This window comes from Vombatus ursinus, unplaced genomic scaffold (genome assembly GCF_900497805.2).
Source record: "Vombatus ursinus unplaced genomic scaffold, bare-nosed wombat genome assembly UNPS02006779.1, whole genome shotgun sequence".
NCBI lineage: Eukaryota > Metazoa > Chordata > Mammalia > Diprotodontia > Vombatidae > Vombatus > Vombatus ursinus.
This window is the reverse complement of record NW_020946557.1, coordinates 22,144,265-22,160,244: the sequence shown is the minus strand read 5'-3', so window position 1 is coordinate 22,160,244 and position 15,980 is coordinate 22,144,265. Positions and strand designations below refer to the sequence as shown.

At 37.9% G+C, this 15,980-nt stretch overlaps 1 long non-coding RNA gene across 2 annotated transcripts in view; it reads left to right on the top strand.

Annotated features, from left to right (window-relative positions):
- Nucleotides 1-14,785, top strand: part of LOC114033110 — a 30,530-nt gene extending 15,745 nt beyond the window's left edge. The window contains exons 4-5 of one of the 2 annotated variants that reach the window (XR_003567925.1): nt 1,280-1,345; nt 14,698-14,785. This is a non-coding gene — a long non-coding RNA (uncharacterized LOC114033110). Of the gene's footprint in view, nt 1-1,279; nt 2,557-14,697 lie in introns of those variants that run through there. The other variant, XR_003567924.1, reaches the window with a different exon arrangement.
- The last annotated feature ends 1,195 nt before the right edge of the window (nt 14,786-15,980 follow it).

Below are 15,980 nucleotides of genomic sequence, written 5' to 3'. Positions count from 1 at the left end.
CTCTTTTCGTAACAATTATATTTCAAAAAATCTTTGGTCTCAGTGATGGTGGATACTTGCTGTCCGGGTACAGAACATAGCCCATTTATATCTTCTCACCATGGGAGGTATTCTTCCATAGATCCTCCAAAGAGAAGCTGTCTGGGTTGCTAGAGCCTTTCCTCCAGATCTTTTTACATTTCATGAGTATTAATGAAGCACCCTACCTTCCCTTTTCTTATGCCTTGTTCTTTCCACATGGCTTACTTCCTTTTCTAATCATCCATTTGCTCAATGATATTCCTTTTGCTTCATAAGCATAAATCATAACTGCTACAATTTGCTAATGCCCAAAAGAAATTGTAGAGTTCTAAGATGCACAACCATAGAGTATAACTGGGAAAAAATCTTTTGTAGCACCTCTGACTCTTAAGCTACCCACCCCACCCCCTGCCCTGGGAGCATTGATTTAGGGGAACAAAGTCAAAATTAGAGTGAGAAAGAAAAATGTAGTTCATTGATTGTGAGAGTGGTGGTTAAGATCCAAGTAATGAAGACAAGATTTTTTTTTTTAACTGGGGCTGTCTACTGATTGCATTCTCCTTGTAATGTGATGAGTTAACTACAAGGAGATGAATGAATGAATGAATGAGTGGATGGATAACAAAAGAATTCTTGGGGCGGCTAGGTGGTATAGTAGATAGAACACCAGCCTTGCAGTCAAGAAGACCTGAGTTCAAATCTGGTCTCAGACCAGACACTTAACATTTACTAGCTGTGTGACCCTGGGCAAGTCACTTAACCCCAACTGCCTTGCAAAAAAAAAAAAAAAAAAGCATTCTTAAGCATTTCATTTGTACCAGGCACTGGTACTTTCCTATGGAATGGAATAAGGAACCTGGCCAGACTGAAGTTAGCAAAGTTTTAGACCAGAGATTCCTGCAAGTAACCACATAGCCAAGACAGGGAAGCAACTACCCTTTTGTTGCTGTTCAGTCATTTCAGTCATGACCCTATTTGTTTTGTTTTGTTTTTTTGGCAAAGATACTGGAATGATTTGCCATTTTCTTCTGCAGCTCATTTTACAGATGAAGAACCTGAGGCAATCAGGGTAGTGACTTGTCCAAGGTCACACAGGTAGGCAGTGTCTGAGGCCACATTTGAACTCAGGAAGACTCATCTTCCTGACACCACGCCCAGAACTCTAACCACTGCACCACCTACTTACTCTACTGAGTTTCACTTAAATGTCATTCCATTTTTTTCTTTTCTTTTTTTTTCTTTTTTTTTGTCTCTTCAGAGGTGGACTGAAGCTGTATATTGCCTAGGACTCCTGGATCCAGATCAATTATGTTTGGGGGTGGAGGTGAGGAGACTTGTTAATGCGAGCTCATAGCTTCTTATTAGTACTTTTTTTAAAAAAATTATGCATTGTGTCCTCTGGTTGTTAGGTGTGGTTATTTCCTTATTGATTTTATATGGATAGGGTCTAGACCTGTGATTTCACTGATACAGGGAACTCCCAAAAGAGGAATCTTCTGGGATTTTATGCTGAATAAACTTATTGATTCTATGATAAGGAAAAACATTACATGCATCCTTCTGGCATGTGGGTCTGCTTCTTCAGGGAACCAATTCCATTATGCCAAAGTCACATGAGAGCATTCATTGAAATTTATAGCCTGTCACAACTTTATTCCAATCTACCTTTCTAGTTATGATATGTTACTCCCCTTTACAAACTTTTGATTCTACCAAACTGACCTTTTTATGCTGTTGCTCACACATGGAATTATCTCCTGTCTCCATGGTGACTTTGTATAGGTTGTCCCTATGACTGAAATACACTCCCTCATTACCTTTTGCTCTTGGAATCTCTAGGATGTTTCACATCTCAGTTCAGATGCTGCCCCCTTCAAAAGGGCAAGTGTCTCCCTCAAAATACCACCTTGTATTTCTTTTACATACACTTATTTTAGATTTATGTACTGTTTCTCCTATTGAATATAAGCTCCTTTAGGGCTGGAACTACAACATTTATACCTTTGTTTCTGCAGTTGCCCTTTCTCTGCCTAGCACAACACAGGCATTTCATAAATTCTTGTTGATTGATTTTTGAAATACAGAAAATTCAAAAAGAGGTGAGACTAGCTAGTGGGTAGAGGCTTGGTAGTTCTAATTGGTAGTTTACACAAATCCACACACCCCTAGATATTCTTGGTACAACCATATAATGAGAGGTAGAGCTGAAGTTTAGGTCTTTGATTTTCTGGTAACCATAGAAAATATGACACTTATTTAGCACTTCCTTCCCAGGTTGGCAGGTACAAACTGTCTGGGTGAATGTGAGAGTTCCTAGTGGAAAGGTATCATATCCACCTCATGGTAAAGCAGCAAAGTGCTTTTTAAAATTGTCTGCAAAGTAAGCAGAACTGTTCAGAAAACAAATGGGAGCTTTCATGCAAAGAAAACTGAAACCCAAGTTTTTATCTTAACCCTGGAATCATCCTTCTGCAAAATTGTCTTCTTTCGGGGGGCAGCTAGGTGGCGCAGTGGATACAGCATTGGCCTTGGAGCCAGGAGGACCTGAGTTCAAATGTGACCTCAGACCAAACACTTGACACTTACTAGCTGTGTGACCCTGGGCAAGTTACTTAACCCCAACTGCCTAAAAATAAAAAAAATAAGTGTCTTCTTTCCTGACCTTTCTCCTTTCTATCTACCTTTCCCTTTGAGTTTCTAGAACCTAAGACTACTTAGTATGAAAACTCACATGTGACTCACCAATATTAGTCTGATGCCCCTCCCAGGAGTATTTGCATTTCAAAATAGATCCTTGGGAGAGAGTAAATGAGTAAAATAAACTAAATTCTAAGCTAGGAATTTAGAGGTTAATATTTTTAAGGTTTTTTTTGGGGGGGGGAGGCTTTGGATATGGGAGTGAGGGAAGCCTTTCCATTGCACTCCAAGTGACTCCAATGGACCCCTGCTGTGAATCATTAGACCTGTCCTGACTTTCAAGTGATAATTCCTTCTTCTCTACAATTCTATTTGTGATATGAGGATGTTGAGGGAGGGCGAGGCAGAGCTTCCCAATTATATTCTTTTCTGCCAGATACCCCAGAGGAAAATTCAGCCACTCCTAATGACTTGGAGAATGCATTTTTTCAGCCCTGGGATTATTTCAAGTAGCTGAGTTAGTAACAACTACAATTTATAAAGCAAAGGTCTTCCTAAATTAGATACTTGTAATTTATAATTAAGCTTAATTGTAGTTGTTGATTAGGGTTGCCAGTGGTAATTTCATGTGCTGTACTTTAGAAGACTATGGACTCTGGGGGTTTTCTCCTCTCTCTTGATGCTTTTTCATATCTTCAAATAGCTCAGTGAGATAAAGACAGGTTGAAACTAATGGCATAGCAGTGAGTCCCAGTGTGACAGTGACAGTGGAATTTCTAAGGAGAAAAGGGAAAGAAAGGGAGAGACAAAATGAGATTTTTTTTTACTTCCCTATTCCAGGAGGTACAGCTGATGCTACTTTTTTTCACAGGCAAGAAAACATTTTATCAGCAATTACTGTTTTAGTGGAGTATTGTGTATGAAAGTAGAATAAATACTCATTTTAATTTGCTGAGAGATCAAGACTCTGGAATGAGCTGTAAGCTTAAGTCTTAGCATTATAATGCTTTTTGTTCTCTGGGCCTATGCTATGGGAACCTGGAAATTGCTTTTTAGTATGGCTCTATTGTGTAGAAATATTGTGGTGGCAGTAGAAATAAAAAAACATCTGTAGAGTGCTTTAAAATTTATAAAGTGTTATCCTCACAATCCTGTAAGATGGACAATAACAGTATTATTATGCTCATTTTACCAAAAAGGTAACCAACTTCTCCATTTAATGATGCCTGGAACAGAAAAATAAACACATCAAATAAGCTCCTCAGCTCCCAGTCAATCAATTTTTTTCTTCTTCATTTGTGATTGCATTGATATATGGAATTTCTGGTGAGAAAGTTCCTTTTTCTAATGCTATCAGCTTCTGTTCTGCCATTTATAGTCTTAGAGAATATCCTGGGGTCCTGAAGAGTTACCATCTGAATTTCCCACAATGTACAATCCCTAAAAACAGTTAAAACATCAAGAATGTTTCTAACTGATCAGATATGCAGCCTTATACTTCAGTACTTTTTTTTTACTTCTTCATTTTATAGTTGTAATTGTGTACATTGTTCTTTTTATTCTGTTTTGTTCATGTCTAAGTACTTCATCCCATCTTCTAATATTTCTTTAAATTTTTCCTAACTTTGCTTATTTCTGTTGAGTAGCACTGAAGAGGGTGAGGGGTTTTGGGGTGCTCCTAGTTGCACAGAGGCACCCCAAGATCCCGGGAGGTTTTGGGGTGCTGGGAAAAAGCCCCAGATCACGGCACAGATATGCCTGAAAGAATTCAACCCAAATCTTCTTCCAGTCAGAGAAAAAAGTTTGTTAAAGATAGAGCATATAGGCCAGACTCCCAAGGAACCCAAACATCAGTGATCTAAATGGGGGCTAAGGTGGTCAGGTGATGCTCGTAAGGACAAGAGGTCATGAGGCAGTCTCAGCCTTTTGGGCATGAAGAAAGCTCAGCATCTGAGTTGGGGCTGGGGTGGATAGGCCATGTGACTCTCGCTCGTGAGGACAAGCAGGCATGAGGGTCTCAGCCTCTAGGCTTGAGAACAGCTCAGCATTTGAATGGGGGAGGCCAGGTGAATCCCAAGCCAGGAGATGCTGTAAAGACAAGCGGGTGTGAGAGTCTCAGCCTCTAGAGGCATGAGAAATTCCCAGCATCTGAATGGGGCAAAGGTGAATCTTAAGTACAGAAAGACTGTGGGAGGGACTTAGGAGTGGCCAAACAGTTTGAAGTGATGGGAGGAGGGGTCTAAGGAGATCTGGATGGGAGTGGCTAGTAAGCTGGGGTGAACAGAACTCCTGGGACCTGGACCTCGTGGCGCCTAGCTAGGATTAAGGGTGGCCAGAGGAAGTGGGGCTGGCTGGGTCCATTTGGAAGGTAATAAACAATAAGAGTAGATAATGAAGGGAGCTGAAAGGGGGAAGTTTGCTTTCAAGTGGAAATAAGGCAGTTTCTAAAACTTTAAGGTCTTCCTCGGACTGTTAGATAAACTGGAGCCAGTTTCTTTTTTGGGGCCAGGAAGGAAAGTGCATTTGAATAAGATTTCAAAGAGAGAATCTAAAAGTTTTAAGGTTTTTCTGGGAATGGTAAACAAAGAAGCCAAATTCCTTTTGAAAAGGGGCAAAAGGGAAAAGGGGCAAAAGGGATTTACCCCTTCAGCACTATCTTTCCAGTGATCCAGTTTCTAACCTGTGTAATCAGCCTAGAGAGTGAGGTTGGAGTCCAATACTGAGAGACTAATTACCAAACAAAGGAATTTGTTTTTACTCCCAGAGACAATGAGAAGTCACTAAAGCTTCTTGAGCAGAGCAATGACATAGCACTTTAGCAATAACACTTTGTCAACTATGTGGAAGAGGATTGGAGAAGGGAGAAGTTAGAGGCTAGGAAAACAATATGGAGTCTGTTTCAACAATCCAGGCCAAAGGTGAGGAGTACCTATCTACATTAGAGGATATGTAATTGGAGAGAAGGGATTGGATGCAAGAGGTTTTGTGGATATAGAATGCCAAAGATTTAGCAACTGATGGTCATTGTGAATTTAGGTTACTAGAAGAATATGGTGCCCTCAACAGAAATAGGAAAGTGGGGAAGGTTTAGTGAAAAAAAAAAAAACCAATGAGCTCAGTTTTGGACATATTGAATTTGAGATGCATATGGGAAATCGTGGTAGAGATGTCTAACAGGTACTTGGAGATATGAGACCAGTGGACAGGAGAGACATTAGTGCTGGATATATAGATATTATAGTCATCTGTATAAGAATGGTAGTTGAAACTATAGCAGCCAAGAAGAACACATAGTAGAGGAGGGAGAGGGAGAAAGAGCCAAAGACAGAAGAAGACCATGTTTAAGATTTACCCATACGTAGCAGGGACATAGATGACACTACTACAAAGATTAAAGCTAGGTTATAAGGAGTTAAGAGTTCAAGCATGATAGATATGTAGCACAAAAACCCAAGGAGGAGAGAGTATACAAGTAGAAGTAGAAAACATTCAGGCTATCTGTGAATTGGTCCAGCCATTTTAGAAAACAATTTGGAATTATGTAAGAAATGTTTAGATATTAAAAAAATTTAATTAATTTTTGCCACCTTTTGTTTTCATAGCACAATTCTATTCCCTGACATTGTTTCCCCCACCCCAAAATGAACCTACTTTTGCAACCAAGAAAATCAATTAGATAAAACTGGTGATGACCATGCCTCTATGACTATCATATATGCAACATTCTATATCTGTGATTCACCCCACTCCCACTGCAAAGGAGGTAGTTGTTTCCATATTTCTTTTCCTAGGTCAAGATTGGTTATTATAATTCTTCAGTGTTTGGGTTCATTTTACTATTTTGTTTTTGTTTGTGTTCTTTATTTGTGTATGGGTATGCTGTTTCCCTAGTTACACTTCCTTAACTCTGAGATTTCATATCCATGTTTCTATGGTTTATTTTTTTCAAATTTCTCATTCATTTTTCACATGACAATGATAGTCTATTGTTTATCTTTCATAATTTGTTTATCCATTTTTCGACCAATAAGTATGCATTTTGTTTCCATTGTTTTACTACCACAAAAAGTACTGATTAATATCTAGGTACATTTTATTTTTATCTTTTTACATCCTTGGGATAAATAACCAGCAGTAATGAAAAGATATGGATAGTTTAGTAAATGTTTTTTTGCATAATTTAAAACTATTTTTAATAGTTTAACCAATTTACAACTCTACCAATAATGTATTAGTGTGTCTATCTTCCTATTGCTCCTCCAACGTGGACTTTTCTATCTTTTGTCATCTTTGCCTTAGAGAGGCTATATTACATAGTGGACAGAAAGTTGGCCTCTAAACAAAGAAAAACTAGATTCAAATCCTGCCCTTGACACCAACTGGTTACAAGACCCTGGGCAATCACTTAAGCTTAGCGCTCTAGATACCTCTTTAAGACTCTAAGTTCTAAGATTAATAGAGGGAGTGTCCTTATCTAGGAGTTCCCTAGCCCAGTGAAAAGGGCAGTGGATAGAGTGCCAGCCTGGGGTCAGGAAGACCTGGATTCAAATGTGGCCTCAGAAACTTACTAGCTGTGTGACCCTGGCCAAGTTACTTAATCCTATTTGCTTCAGTTTCCTCATCTGTAAAATGAGCTGGAAACGGCAAACCACTCTAGTATCTTTGCCAAGAAAAAAGGGATAATATAGAGTTGGATATGACTGAAAAACAAAAGATACCAATGAAATCACAGGCCCATTTTCTACCCTTTATCTATCATCTCTGCCATTTTGTGGGGTATGAGATGAAATCTCAGAGTTGTTTTATTTTGCCTTTCTCTCATCAGAAATTTAGAATAGTCTTTAATGTAACTGATGGTAGTTTTTCATTGTTTTGATTGCTGTTAATATCCTTGAACCAACCACTCTTCTATGGGGGTAGACTTCTTTTTTGAGTTGTCATGATAGTTTTATTCATTTAATTTAGTAAATGAGCAGAAAGAATAAAGTGTATTTTTGCTTGGGATTTGTTGAGTCATTTGTCCAGAGGCTAGCATGAATCACACTTTTGAAATGCTTCAGTTTCACTAATGATGTAAGCACTGCATTATAACCGGATAACTCAGCACAAATCTTTTCAAGACAAAAGTTATCTACAAATTACTACATAATTTCTTCATAAGAGCCCTTTCTGGTCATTATGTAGCGGTCAGAGAATAAATACTTGAATGAATAAATGAACTGGCAACGTTTATGGCAAGCTTGTGACACTCTAAAACTAAGTCTGCCTTAGCAGAAATGACAGTCTTGTTAATCTAAGAAACAGGAAGCAAATTTAAAATTTTCCTGTTATCAAATGGTATATTTAGGGATTTCCAAGACTTACAATGAAACCTTTTTTTATCTGAATAGATTAATGGGCCCAAACAAGTGGCTTTGCATGTTCAAAAATTACTGGATTACTAAAAGTTTAGCAACCTTGGGTTGTTGTCAATTGCCACAAGTTCCCTGAGAAACCTGAAAAGGGGTCTCAGATCATGTTGTTCCTAAGACTCCCCCAAGGATTTGGGTGCACTTTCAAATGAGGAAGGGAATTCATGTTAGCATGATCAACTCAGAGAAAATGAAGCTGTTTGTACAGATTATCTTGTTACCTCTTATTTGATGAATCAAAGGGAAATCTCAAAGTTTGTACAGTGTTGTATAAATCAAACCAAGAGATGTAGGTAAGAGGTAGAAAAAGCAATGGTCATGCATATTCCAACAAAACAGAAACTGATAAGTGCTGAGCATATTAGTGAGGTTTGATGATTAAAAAAAATCAAAACTTGGCAAAAAAAAATATCGTCCCCAAAATATTATGTTCTCAAACAAAGAAGTGCAGAGTAATAATGCTCATATAAAAATGAGTTAGGAATAAGTGACTTTTTTGTATGTAAATTATATGTTTAAGATGAAAAAATGCATACATTTTCATATTTGGTCAACCAGCATTTATTATGTATCATAGAGTGAGAGTGAGAAGGAACCTCAGAGGCCAACTGGTCTAACTCCCTCATTAGAGCTGAGGAAATTGGGGCCCAAAGAGTTGTAGGTTGCCAAAGTTCACACAGACAATAAGTAACAGAGATGGAATCTGAGCTCAGGGACCCTGACTCTGGAGCCAGTATTCTGTGCACTGTATCACCTTATCAGAGTTAAATTTGTATAGCGCTTTTTTCAAATTTTTTCAATTTATACATGCTTTTTAAAAAATACCTCCACTCATTTTATTTAGGCTTCATATTAACTCTTCAAGGTAGGACAGGTTGTTTTTTTGTTTGTTTGTTTGTTTTTGTGTTTGTTTGCTTTTGACAGAAGGCAAAGGAGTAGGTTGGTCTGGACCCATGATTTCATTGGTTTAGAGAGCCTTTGGAGTAAAAACTCCTTGCTGTAATGCAGGTCAGCAACTTGTCTAGAAAGTCTGTTCTTAGGAGAGTTGTCTGAAATCATTGAGAAGCTAATTGACACAGTATGTGTCAAAGGCATGACTTGAATACAGGTCTTTCTGTCTCCAAGACTAGTCCTTGATTCTTAATGTTATGATGATTCTCTTCAGACAAACGTTATGAGCTCCATTTCACTGGTCAAGAAACTAGGACTTGGAGAAATGAGATGATTTGTGATTCCAGCCCACAGTGAAGGTTGGTGGAGCTGGGAGAATGACCCACATTTCTGAACTACAAGACTAATGCTTTCTCCATTCTATTAGACTGCCTGACTCTCAGCCAGGAGTACATGATGTCTTCTATAATTCTCTCCTTTTAAATGGTCCTACTGACTAGGTGATTTAACTCTGAGTCACACACTGCATGCTTTTAGAGTATTTTATCCTGAGCAATAAGTGAACCAAGGCATTTGGAACCTATTGTGACTAAGGTACATGTCTCCCTTGCACCACTTCCAAAAGCACCCCCTTGCCTTGCAGAAAACACATTTTCAACTTTTCCATGCCTGTTTCCAGGGCTCTTGCCAATCAAAATTCCTGCATTCAGCCTTGATTTTACCACTCACTCTCATCTCATGTAAACTAGGGTCACTGATTATTTGAGGAAGAGGAAAAGGATATTATATCACCAGGTCTGACAGCCACACACACACACACACACACACACACACACACACACACACTCACACACACTTCTGGGATTACAAATTTCCCTTGTCTCATTGTTCACTGAAACAGTGGTTCAAGGTAACATTATTGAGTGCCTGCAAATCATATTATCCATGAATCAGCCACAATATTTTACTTAGGAGGATCATAAAGACATGGGGAAGAGACCAAAAGTTAAAGAGCACCCAGTACTGAAAACCTCAATGTTTGGATGAAAAACAGTAAGTCAGTTGTCATGCTAACATCTGAGTCATCACTGATTAAATAGGCAGCAGATGCCTTAGACCTTCAAATATAACACATGCAGAGATGACTGGTACAGAGTTGTTGTAGAGACCATTCTTTTGCATTTCTTGGCTCTCTAGTTTGTTAAAAATTTCAAGCATGAATTGCATTGACAGGTTTTTTTCCACATTTAATTATCATAAACGTTTAGCTGTGTTGATAAAAGGGCCAAATGATGAGGAAATTAAAAGAGAATGTGCTTGCAAAGATGAAGTTGTACTAACTGAGCTTGGCTTGTATTCAAACTGTGTCATAACCCTATGACTGCATTGCAAATGTCTGGCTGTGAATGGTGACTCCTGATGGAAAATAAACTAAACATTCTACTTACTTGGTAGATTTTTATTTTAATGTTTCAAAATAGTATAAACTTCTTCTTCACAATCAACAAGTATTTATTGTGCTTATTATGTGCTAGTCAATGGAGACACAATGACAAAGACAAAATAATCCCTGCCCCTAAGGAGCTTATGTTCTATTGTGATAAACTGCATATTTATGCAAATATATAGAAAATAAAGATAAAACAATCTGCAGTGGAGAGTGGGAAGGTGGGAACACTAGTAGTTGGAATGGGTGGATCAAAAAAGGCCAAATTTGAAAGGGGACTATTTCAGAGAAACCTGGGAAGACTTGTATGAACCGATGCAAAGTGAAGTGAGCAGAATTAGAACAATATATACAGTAACAACAAAAAAAATTGTAAAGACAAACAACTAAAGACTTAGGAACTCATATCAACACAATGGCCAACCACAATTCCAGAAGATTTCTAATGAATCAAATTGCCCAGCTCCTGACAGAGAGAAACCCCAATGGATTACAGTGTCTGGACATTTCCTACCTTTTCCAGAAATGTTTCATTTCCTTTAACTGTCTCCAGAACATTCCCCTTAAACTTTATGCTCTCAGATACAACATGTCCAAAAAAGATTTTATGATCTTTTCCCACCATACCTTCCCTTCCTCAAGATTTCCCTGTTGAGGGAACCACTATCTTCTCACTCAGGTTTGTAATCTCATTAGTCTTTCTTTCTCCCTACCTTTCCCTTACCTCTTATATCCAATAGACTGCCAAGTTCAATAATATCTGACATCTCTTTTCTTTCCACTCACACAGACAAGCTGGCCTCCCCTCTCCCTTCACTTGTTGTAATAACTTCCTTTTGGAGGCCATCTCTAGTCATCATGATCTATATCTGACTATTGGACCCAGATGGCTCTGGAGGAGAAAGTGAGGCTGGTGCCTTTGCACAGCCCTCCCTCATTTAAATCCAATTCATTTGCAAGTCATAGCATCACCTCCCTGATGTCATGGTCCTCTTCAAGAATGAAGGACAAATGACAACAACAATTTCCCATTGAATTTTCCTGCTTCCATTTTCCCCCTTCCCCATTCCATTCACACAACTGCCAAAACCCCAAAACCAAAAGTCCTTCATAGGCTGCCTATTGCCTTTAGGGTAAAATACAAACCCCTCAGCCTGACAATTTGGCTTCAACCTGCCTTTTCAACCTTTTATATAATTTGCCTTGATGCATTCTACAATCTAGCCAGACTAGACCATGAAGCATTGCTACAGTTCTATGCATTTGCACAAGCCACCTTTAATGTAATTTCAGGAATGTAATTTTTCCTCTTCTGCTTCTCTGAATTACTATCTTTCTTCCAGGGACAACTCAAATGCTGCTTCTTCTGTGAAGCCTGCCCTCATTCTTACTACCCCCAACTTGGTAATAGTGTCTCCTGCTTCAGTGAACGAGATTGTTAAATCTGGTATTCCCTAACTTTGTATGTGCTATGTTAATACTCTCCCAAGCCTTTCCCTCCCTCCCTTCCACCTTGAAACAATGTATGCTCTTTGAGGTCTGAGACTGTTTCCGTTTTGGTCTTGGTAACCTCAGGATCCAGTGTGCTATCCTTTCTCTACTTTTCCCTCCCATGGTGGTCATCTTAGTCTAGGCCCTTTGACTGAATCCAAACTTCACAGAATTTGTTCTGTGAAGTTTGGATTCAGTCAAAGGGTCGTACTTGAGGACCTAGAGGGCCACATGTCCCCTGGCTCCCCACCTCTGGCTAGGTAGGCCTTTATCCCTGCCAGCCTGGACTATATTGACTTCCTAGTTGGTATCCCTGTCTCCAGTCTCTCTCTTCTCCAATCCACCTTCCTCATTAGCTGCCAAAATGACATAACTAAAGCTCAGGTCTGACCATGTTTCTCCCCGATGAAGAAGCTCCATTTTCTCATATTTGAGATTTAGAGTTAACCACAGCCTATCTCCACAAACTTTCTACACCTTACTTCCTTTTACACACTATAGCTCAGAAAAACAGGCCTACTTTTTGTAGTTCACAAAATTATCTTCCATTTCCCATTTCTGCATGTCTTCACCTCTGCTTCTTAGAATCTCTCACTTCCATTCAAAGCTAAGCTCAAGGGCCAGTGTATAAGAGGCTTTCCATGATTTTCCAGGTGCTAGTGCCTCCCTGTAGCCCCCCACGCTAACCTCAAATGCTAATTTATGTGTACATACTTCCCCCCCCCACCCCAGAATATTTCTGTTTTGTCTTTGTAGCCTTAGCAGCTCAAATGGTGCTCAACACATTTTAGGCTCTTAATAAATGTTTGTTGATTAAATGACTAATTAATCTCAAGAAATATAACCTTTGGGGGAATCTCAGGTTGAGGTGGTAACTTTTATTTTGAAAGCACTTCAGAGTTTATCAAGTGCTTTTTCATCACATCAACCCTGTAAGACAAGTAGTATGAGTATCATTCTTTCCATTTTGTTGATGAGGCTCAGGAAGGTAAAACAATTTGTCAAAGGTAACACAGTTAAGTATCAGAGATTGGATTGGAACCTTAAGTCTTTGCATTCAAGAAAGGTCTGTTATATAGTTGCCTTTTGGGAGCTCATTTTGAGGAGCAAATTATAGAAAGGAAGAGAGATTTTTGGAATAGTTTTTTGTTTGTTTGTTTGTTTGTTTTTACTACCCTTGCCAGAACCAGAGAAACTTATAATTGAAAAGGACCATACCAATGAAAGACTCTAAAGGCATGACTAAACCTGCTGTTTTGCTTGTATTTATCCTGTATCAGCACCAACTAATCACCGAATATCTTCTCATATGTGAATGCTTGGCAACAAACAGAAGTGTTGCTGAAACATTCAAAGTGCTGAAAAACTTTTCTTGAATCTTGTAGTTTATCCTGGGACAACTATGTTGACATTTGAAGTGAAGGTACAAAAGCAATGGATAAAATTGTTGGTGTCTTAGCATGAATCAAGGTAGTGATACCCAACTATTTGTAGTCATTGTATTCTTTACCATGGAGCAGCTAGGTGGCACAATTGACCTGGAGTCAGAAAGACTCATCTTCCTCAGTTCAAATCTGACCTCAGAGACTTACTGACTGCAGCCCATCTCCTCAAACTTTCTATACCTTAACTCCCCTTCATATACTATAACTCAGAAAAACAGGCCTACTCGTAGATCACAAAATTATCTTCTATTTCCCATCTCTATGGGTCTTCACTTCTGCTTCTTAAAATCCCTCACTTCCATTCAAAGCTAAGCTCAAGGGTCACTGTATGCAAGAGGCTTGCTTGATTCTGGGCTTGTCACTTAACTCTGTTTGCCTCAGTTTCCTCATCTGTAAAATGAGCTGGAGAAGGAAATGGCAAACCACTCTAGTATCTATGCCAAGAAAACCCCAAATGGGGTCATGAAGAGTTGGACATGATTGAAATGACTAACCAACAACAAATTCTTTATTACCATTCACTTGCAATGAAAAGAAGCCAGTTTGTTGTTGGGGTTTTATTTTGTCAGTCAACAAGCATTTATTAGGTACCTACTATGTGCCAGTTTCACTTTATGGGTTTAATGAAGTACTAAACATTATTAATTTTATTAAATCACAGCCTGTGAGTGTACATCTTTCGAATATTCTGTGGGATGAGATAGGGAACTATACATAAAGTCCTTCTGCTGCATACTAAAGTTATGGCTGTCTTGAGGAATAGCACTTATACAATTGAGTTGCTTTGAATTAGCCACCTTTTTCATGAAACACCATTTTTACTTGAAAGAATGACTGACAAGCTGGTTATTCAGATGTGGGCATTTTGTAAATAATTTCTCAAAAATGAATGAAGTGATCCTGTCACTTCAAGGAAAACAGAATTTGTTTGCCAATGATAAAATAAAAACTTTCAAGCAAAAATCAGAATTTTTGAAAACTTGTTTCTTTAGCCATGGTAGCTTTCCAATATTTAAAAGACTTTTACTGATGAATGGTGATATAAATTAATGTGATTTGAATGCATATAAATTGATATTATCTAATGAAATGTGTCATTAAACCAATACTTTCTAAATGGCCAATGCATGATGTAATAAAACCATATTTAGGTAAAGATCCATTCAAAGTACAAGATAGACCAATGAATTCTGAGGTACTAGAGTATGAAAAGTTCATTGATAGAGTTTCATATTCCACATTGTAACTAATATTTAAGAAATTATTACTTGTCAAGTTTTGGTATATTATCAAATAAGGATATCCATAATAATCTGAAAAGGTTATTGAAATATTCCTCTCTTTTCCAACTCAGATTTTCTTCATATACTTCAATCAGAACAACGTAGCATAACAGATCAAATGCAGAAGTAGACATGAAAATACAGTTATCTTCTATTAAACTAGACAGTAAAGAGATTTGTAAAAAATGTAAAATGACTCATATTCTTATTAATTTGTTTTGGGAAATATTGTTATTTTTGATAAATATATAATGGGTTTGTTTTTAATTTTTAAATAAATTAATAAATAAACATTTTAAAATTTTATCAGTTTTCCTTTCTAATATGACAAAGATAAATAGGGCAACTAGGCAGCACAGTGAGTAGAGTGCCAGTCCTAGAGTCAGGAGGACCTGAGTTCAAATTCAGCCTCAGACACTTACTAGCTGAATGAAACTGGGTAAATCACTTAACCCTGTTTGCCTCAGTTTCTTCACCTGTAAAATGAGCTGGAGATGGTAATGGCAAACCACTCCAGTACTTTTACTGAGAAAACCCCAAATGGGGTCATGAAGAGTTAGACAACTAAACAACAAAAATAAACATAACCCACATAGACAAAAGTTCTTGGGATCTTCAATTTCTAAAAGTGTAAAGGGGTCCTGAGACCAAAAACTTTGAGAACTGCTAGTCTAGAGCTTGTGGAGGAATGAGGCTAATGGCTCATTGTTGTCCACCATTTCCTTCAAAGGTTTGCCAGTTGGACGGTTTGCAAATGATTAGCTTTTTGTCCACTTTCCAAGCCCTGTTTATAAGTGTTGTCATTGATGTTTCAGTTAAATGTTCAAATTTTTAGTCCATTTTATAGGAATGTGTGCTATTAGTTTGAAAAGCTATATGTTGGGGGTAGGGCTGCAAATTGCATACCTAGCTTTTTGTGAGAGTCTAAGAAAAGACACTTCCAGCTTATAGCTTTGAAATTGAACATTTATCCTGACAATCTCAGCCTGGATAAAATCCTTGGTGTCCTTGGAAAAATTTGAAAATTTGTCCCATTGAGTATTGTGTGTGTTATGGTCTACTGGTAGGTTTGAGGCTTCATTTTGACTTATCACAAAGTAAATACTATGCAAAATACTTTTATGGGGGGGAAAGGGAAGGGTATTAAGTAATATAAACTCATTAAGAGTAGATACTGTTTTTTTCTTTTTTCTTTTTGTATTTGTATCTCTAACCCCTGGCACATGGTAAGCACTTAATAAATGTTTGTTAAGTGATCAATTAAAATATGAACATTTATAAAAGGTCTGGAATTTTAAAAAAACAGGAAAAAAGATGTAAAGGAAGAAGATTCACCATAAAGTATATTATGAGA